Raw genomic sequence first — 7,869 nt, 5'->3', positions numbered from 1 at the left:
CTTATATATTTAAAGTTATTCACATTTTAAAGTTTAAAAGGAGGGGAGGGGGAGGGGAGGGAGGAAAGGGGGAGTGGGGGAGAAGGGAGAGGGGAGGGGGGGTTGAGGAGAGAGGGGAGGGGGGAGGACAGGGTGCTGCACCAATGCAGGAGAGGTTTGGGCCCAACGGGTCCACTTGGTCTAGTAACCTGCTACAATTTGGTGCCTCCATTAACAACTAACCAGATTGTTACTTTCTAATGACATTAAATAAAATGCTTGGGGCCAGGGTTTTCTCTTGTGTAGTTCAATGTTCTGACACGCCGGGCAATAATTGTTCGTCTGAAGACTGAGATGGAATCAGCTCCTGAAGCCCTGGAGCGGTGATGATTGTGAACCTCCATCACAATGGAGACAACGGCAGCAATGGGCCCTTTGTGGCCAAGCTGCAGCTGGGACTGTAAAATGGCATCAAAATAGCACCTCTTGCATGTACTCAGTGGGTTGTTCTGTACATTTTGTACTAATAGGGTGGTTGTGCCTATGTATGGCGATAGTCTTGCTGAGCTGAATGCAAAAACGGAATTTCACTGTACCTTTGTACATGTCATCGTGGCTATCCCTCGAGGTTGAGGATGATGGTCCACGTTCCGATGTCAGAAAAAACGAAGACCCCAGTGCGTGTGTTTGTTTAACGTGTGCTTGATGCTGCACTCCAAGAAGCACACGGTCCTTCACAAATCAACTAATTCCAATGCCAAGGGAACCAAGACGATTGGAGCTGATGGATCTGTTGCAGCCTTCGTCCGCCTTCACAGCCGTTTTCATGATAACTTTGTCCGCCTGGTCCGCCGTTGAGGTCTTGTACGTTGCATCGTTCTTAGTCCAGACCCTCATCCTCGACCTTACCGCCATGGGTGGCCCTACCAGAAGCTAGTGCTTCCGACGAGCATGATCGCTCTTGGAATCATGGGGGTACGCAAGCCTCTTCACCACAACATGGTGAACGTGTGATAATAAAGAGACCATTGAAGCATTGAAATGTTTAAGAGTGTAGGAAGGAACTGCAGATGCTGATTTACACCAACGATTGACACAAAATGCTGGAGTAACTCAACGGGTCAGGCAGCGTCTCTGGAGAAAAGGAATAGGTGACATTTCGGGTTAAGACTGTTCATAAGTTCTAGGAGCAGAATTAGGCCATTCGGCCCATCAAGTCTACTCTGCTGTTCAATCATGGCTGATCTATCTTTCCCTCTCAACCCCATTCTCCTGCCTTCTCCCCATAACCCCCGACATCCTTACTAATCAGACTGGCCTGAAAAATGGAAGTCATTAAAGAGAAGGCCTGGAAAACAGAGACTGAAGAAGCATCTCGTCCCGTAACATCACCTATTCCTTTTCTCCAGAGATGCTGCCTCAGCCATTTAAAAGCTCTTGCTATGATGAGATAGAATATCACAACTTTGGATGGCGATCAATGTTGCTGGGCATAAGAATATCACATGGTGGGCTGCGTTACGTTTACCCAAAGCATCCTGTACTTGGATAAAAATTGCAGGCATAATGCATTGAAATGTTGCACTGTCAGAGAGTTGCCAGCCCATGTATTTTCCACAGACAGTTCCTGCAGGTACTATCGCAATGTTTAAGAAACATTTAGACATTTACATGGATGGGATCGGTTTAGAGGGATATGGGCCAAACGCAGACAGGTGGGACTTGTGTAGTTGGGACATGTTAAATGGGACATGTGTGGGCAAGTGAAACTTTCCCCCTCTCACCTTATAGCTATGCCCTTTCATGTCGGATATATCCACCCTGGGAAAAAGCTTCTGACTGTCTACCCTATCTCTGCCTTCTATCTCGTCTCCCCTCCAGAGAAAACAATCCAAGTGTATCCAATCTCTCCTTGTGGCTGAAACCCTCTAATCCCAGGCAGCATTCTGGTAAAGACTTTACGAGGTTAATGGTTGAACTGCAAATCTGCCTGAGATTCTTTGACATAAATTGACAAGAAACAAAAGCTGCAACCAACCTTCAATGATCTCAGTAACTCAAAAAAAACCGTGATGTCCGTGGAGACAGGATTGTCTGTTGAGATGATGATGAGAAACGCAATGTTGTTTTATGAAAAACATAACGTGTGGTTTTAACGAATGAATGGAATGTCACTGATATAGCCCTCACAAATGATACATATGTTATATACCATGCTCAAGAAATAAATGATAGCATTGCAAAAGTCTGCATCACACATGGTTCCAGTTAGAACATCGCGCGTTTATTGAACTCCCTCAGCAAATTTGCCCAGCTGTTTTTATTCTCTACAAATATGCATTCTCATAGTTTTGTTTGGTCAACTGAATTACAGAGTTTTAGCAAAGGCACCCATTTGCTTTTTCTTTTTCCTTGCTAGTTTAATGGTTGCTCTCTTCTCTCTTGTTGGGTCAGTTCCATTGCTCTCTAGCAGTCCAATGGCACACCAGTACAGTTGCTGCCTGACAGTCATGCAATTTGGCAGTAGGAATAAAGGCATAAACTATTTTCTAAAATGGGGAGAGAATTCAGAAATCGGTGGTGCAAAGGGACTTGGGAGTGCTGGCGCAGGATTCCCACAAAAAGTTCATTTGCAAGTTGAATCTGTTGTCAGGAAGGCAAACGCAATGCTAGCATTTATTTGGAGAGGGCTAGAATACAAAAAAAAACCAAGGATGTAATGCTAAGGCTTTATAAGGCACTGGTCAGACCGCATTTGGTGTATTGTGAGCAGTTTTGGGCCCCATATCTCAGGAAGGATGTGCTGGCGTTAGAGAGGGTCCAGAGGAGGTTTGGGAGAATGATCCTGGGGATGGTTGGGTTAACATATGATGAACGTTTGAAGGGACTGGACCTGTTCTCGCTGGAGTTTAGAAGGATGAGGGCGGACTTCATTAAAACACACAGAATAGCGACAGGCCTCTGGATAGAGTGGATGTGGATAGGATGTTTCCACTCGTTAACCTTCAAGTCATGATTCAGCCTGTCACTGACACAATTCTACTTACTTTTGCCAAATAATTCAGCGGCACACTCGTGCAGTGGGTAGAGCTGAAGTGCCAGGGACCCGTCGACCTTGTGGAGTTTGCACGTTCTCCCTGTGCCTGTGTGGGATTCCTCCCACATCTGAAAGACGTGTGAGTTTGTAGGTTAATTGGCCTCTGTTAATTGTCTCTAGCGTTTAAGGAGTGGATAAGAAAGTGGGATAACATAGAACTAGAGTGAATGGCTGATCTTTGCATGGCATGGACTCGGTGGGCTGAAGAACCTGTTTCTGTACTGTACCTCTAAACTAAGAGGCAGTGCAGTGGTTGAGTTGCTGCCCTGCAGCACCAAGAGACCTGGGTTCGATCCTAACTACGGGTGCTGTCTGCATGGAGTTTGTACGTTCTTCCCGTGACTTGAGTGGGTTTTCTCCAGGTGCTCCGGTTTCCTCCCATGCTCAGAAGACGTACAGGTTTGTAGGCTAATTGGCTTTCTTAAAAATTGTAAATGATCCCCAGTGCTTGTAGGATGGCGTTAGTGTGCGGAGATCGCTGGTCGGTACGGACCCGGTGGGCCGAAGGGCTTGTTTCTGAGCTGTATCTCTAAACTAAACTAAAGTTCATACATTTTTAGACTGTGTCGCATCCAAATGTTTCTTGTTGACCAAGTTCTGAATGCGTGGGGTTGTGAACTCAGCACAGTTTGAGCAAAGAGTCAGGAATGTGGGTGGAAACCCATTACCAGATCAAATAAATTCCACAGCCACTTTTGGAAGAGGATCTGACAGGATACAATGCCAGTGATACCTGGACACATAGCACTTCTATCCATCATGTAGGAATTGGCCGCTGCATTTGGCATCTGCACTCGATGGTGCATTTGTGGGTCAAGTGATACTGCAACCAGCTCCGAATCCTTCTGGCCCCACAAGGCAGGCATCCCATCCTACTGGGGAGAATCTCACATTCTCCAGAGATGCTGCTTGACCTGCTGAGTTACTCCAGCGCATCTTACCTTCTTGAACTTGTCACAGTCAACGTGATGAAGTCAGGATGTGAGCTTTTCTATCCTTTCATTTTTCAATTCATGACACTGGATTAAAAGATTTGCTTTTTTTTCCCTCTAATTTTATTGGTAATTTGTCTTCCATTAAGTTTAGTTTAGTTTAGTGATACAGCACGGAAAAAGGCCCTTTGGCCCACCATGTCTGCGCCGACCAACGATCCCCACACATTAACACTACCCTACACGCATTGGGACAATTTCACATTTTTATATACCAAGCCAATTAACCTACGAACCTGTAAGTCTGGAGTGTGGGAGGAACCCGAAGATCTCGGAGAAAACCCATGAAAGTCACAGGGAGAACATACAAACTGAAGATTGGCTATTTTCAGCTGAGGTGACCTGGATAGGTGACATTTCAGGTTGGGAGCTACCCACATTCTCCAGAGATGCTGCTTGACCTGCTGAGTTACTTCAGCACATCTTGTCTTTTTCTTTTTACAAACCTGCAGCTGCTGTTCCTTGTACCTCCCAGTTTGAATAGCAAACTTTGCCAAGGCTGTTCTTAAAGCCACTTTGTTGTCAGTGGCAGGAAATGGGCTTTGCGGTAACAGAGAATGTTCTGGTAAATGTTCATGCACGCTTCCACACCCTCACCACCCCAAAGATAAAACGCCCCTTTTCCCTGAAATGCTGGATCAACAGTGATCACTGTTGAATTTGCTCTTTAGAGGTTAGCCAAATAAGAATGTGATAGAGGGCGGCATGATGGCGCAGCAGTAGAGCTACTGCCTTACAGCGCCAGAGACCCAGGTTCAATCCTGACTTATGAGTGCTTGTCTGCACAGAGTTTGTACGTTCTACCCGTGACCTGCGTGGGTTTTCCCCGAGATCTTCGGTTTCCCCCCCCACACTCCAAAGACGTACAGACTTGTAGGTTAATTGGTTTGGTATAAATGTAAATTGTCCCTAATGTGTGTAGGATAACATACATGCGCGGGGATCACTGGTCGGTGCGGACTCGGTGGGTCAAAAGGCCTGTTTCCATGCTGTATCTTTAAACTAAACTAAACTGTAGTCCAGATTTCAAACATAAGCACTTTGAATAGAAATCCAGTCATCTACTATTGGAAACACTGAGCTACCTTCCAAACACATAGGGTGATGCACGCTTGAATTAATGTGGACAAACTAATTAAGAAACCACTTGGTAATGAAGCTGACTCCGGCGATAATTTGAGTCATTCTATAGATCATGATTCATTAAATATAAATTGCAAAAAGCAGTTGTGTTATCATTTTTTAATTGAGCTTCAATGTTTTTGAATGTTATTGATTAGTTGTAAACTCATCAGCTAATCCATGTAACGGATTATTTATTGTTTTTTCTGATATATATATATAGTTTATGAACACATTTGACACCACTGCCCCCTGCAGTAGCAACTAGGAATCAGTTTAGACCTTTGGCAAGTTATATTACTTGCTCCCATTTTAGTTTGTTCATACTCCTGTATGGTGCTGGGTTGTCAAATAGAGTGTCGGCAACGTCCCTTTTAGCTGAATGGAAAAGAGAAGGGTCAGGGGGGGGGGCACAGTGGCACACGGGTAGAGTTGCTGCCTTACAGCTCCGGTGACCCAGGTTCGAACCAGACCCCCGGTGCTATCTGTATGGTGTTTGTACGTTGTGACTGTGTGGGTTTTAGACAATAGACAATAGGTGCAGGAGGAGGCCATTCGGCCCTTCGAGCCAGCACCGCCATTCAATGTGATCATGGCTGATCATTCTCAATCAGTACCCCGTTCCTGCCTTCTCCCCATACCCCCTGACCCCGCTATCCTTGCTCTCTATCTAGCTCTCTCTTGAAAGCATTCAGAGAACTGGCCTCCACTGCCTTCTGAGGCAGAGAATTCCACAGATTCACAACTCTCTGACTGAAAAAGTTTTTCCTCATCTCAGTTCTAAATGGCCTACCCCTTATTCTTAAACTGTGGCCCCTTGTTCTGGACTCCCCCAACATTGGGAACATGTTTCCTGCCTCTAACGTGTCCAACCCCCTAATAATCATATACGTTTCGTTAAGATCTCCTCTCATCCTTCTAAATTCCAGTGTTTTCTCCGGGAGCTCCGATAACCTCCCACCTTCCAAAGACGCACAGGTTTGTAGGTCAATTGGCTTCTGTAAAATTGTCCTGGTGTGTTGGATGGGACTAGTGTATGGGGATTGCTGCTCAGCAGGGACTCCCTGGATTGAAGGGCCTGTTTCCATGCTGTCTCTAAACCAAACTAAATATCCACAAATGTCACATTGCAGGTAATTGGCATTGGGTCATTGTACAAGAGAGGGGGAGTGGGACATCGATTTGGTCATCCTTTGTATAATTCTCCATTTATATTTTATATTTCCACGTACCTCTTTCTATCCTTCATCTCTTCTCCCTCAACTGTGATTAACTTCTAACTCCATTTTTAACACTGTGCACATTTTTTCTTTATATGTTTGTGTGGTGTCTTTGGATATGGAAGACTAATACAAGTTGTTCTTCACAAATGGAAACGTAAAACAAATAATGCATCCGAAAGGATTAATGGTTGCCGTGGAACCCAATTTGTCCACCTGGTTTCAAGCTACAAGAAAGTCACTACCTCGCTGAGTAAGCTTAGTTTAATTTAGAGATTCAGTGTGGAAACAGGCCCTTCGGCCCACCGGGCCCAAAATAGGCGCCCACCGGACCAGCGATTCCCGCACACTAACACTATCCTACACAAACTAGGGATAATTTACAATTATACCAAGCCAATTAGTCCAAACACCTGTACATGTTTGGCATGTGGGAGGAAACCAGAGATCACAAAGAAAACCCGCGCAGGTCACGGGGACAACGTGCAAACTCTGTACAGACAGCATCCGTAGTCAGGATCAAACCTGGGTTTCTGCCGCTGTAAGGCAGCAACTCTACTGCTGCGCCATGGTGCCACCCATTCTAGACAGGCCGCAGTCCATGCTCAACCAACGTGTGTTGTCAGGGTCTTTGCAGTAATCCAGGTTGTAACTATGGCAAAACACTCCACTACAATGATCCATTTTAGGACCAATTTTGAGCCTACACCCACAATGAGGACTTCAAGGCATAATGTGTCACTTATTCCGTAAGGCATAGAACCACGTCGCTTATTACATAATACAGTACAGCACAGGAATAGGTCCTTTGGCCCACAATGTTTGTCCTGAACATGGTGCTAAAATTCCATTAAGACATGATTGTTAATGATGGGTTTAGCAGAACCTCAGAACTTACAATAACTTCAGATGGCGTCTGTGGATACTGTTATAAGACAAGGATATTATCCAAATGGTAACTAACTAAAACATTTATCATGTATACGGTTTAATGAGAGGTCATTAGGCAGAAATATTAACTAGGTTTCTCTGCACTGACCAGTTGAACGTTTGATTTTTCTATTTTTACTTCAGATTTCCAGTGTTTTTGTTTTTTGCACAGCGTGGCAAAATTCTATACTATTTTATTTTCAAATGGAAGATGCTTATAACACCTGGAGCGGAAAATATGTCTGCTCTCCCCCTTCCAATAGATTTTCACTGTACCTCGGTACATGTGATAATAAAACTAAACTAAATTCTAAATAGCAAGTGGTAACAAAATACAATAGTTGACTGTCGACGAGGCAGCTTTCTTAATAGTAAATGTTTCTGCAACCGCTTTCTGAAATAGTTACCACTCTACAGAGAAATGTACTTTGGAACACAAAAGGACACAAAGTGCTGGAGTAACTCAGCAGGTCGGGCAGCATCTCTGGAGAACACGGGTAAGTGACATTGTTGGTCGTGACTCTTCTTC

This window comes from Rhinoraja longicauda, chromosome 6, assembly GCF_053455715.1.
Source record: "Rhinoraja longicauda isolate Sanriku21f chromosome 6, sRhiLon1.1, whole genome shotgun sequence".
Classification (NCBI taxonomy): domain Eukaryota; kingdom Metazoa; phylum Chordata; class Chondrichthyes; order Rajiformes; family Arhynchobatidae; genus Rhinoraja; species Rhinoraja longicauda.
The sequence above is the reverse complement of the archived record's forward strand: the minus strand, read 5'-3'. Positions refer to the sequence as shown.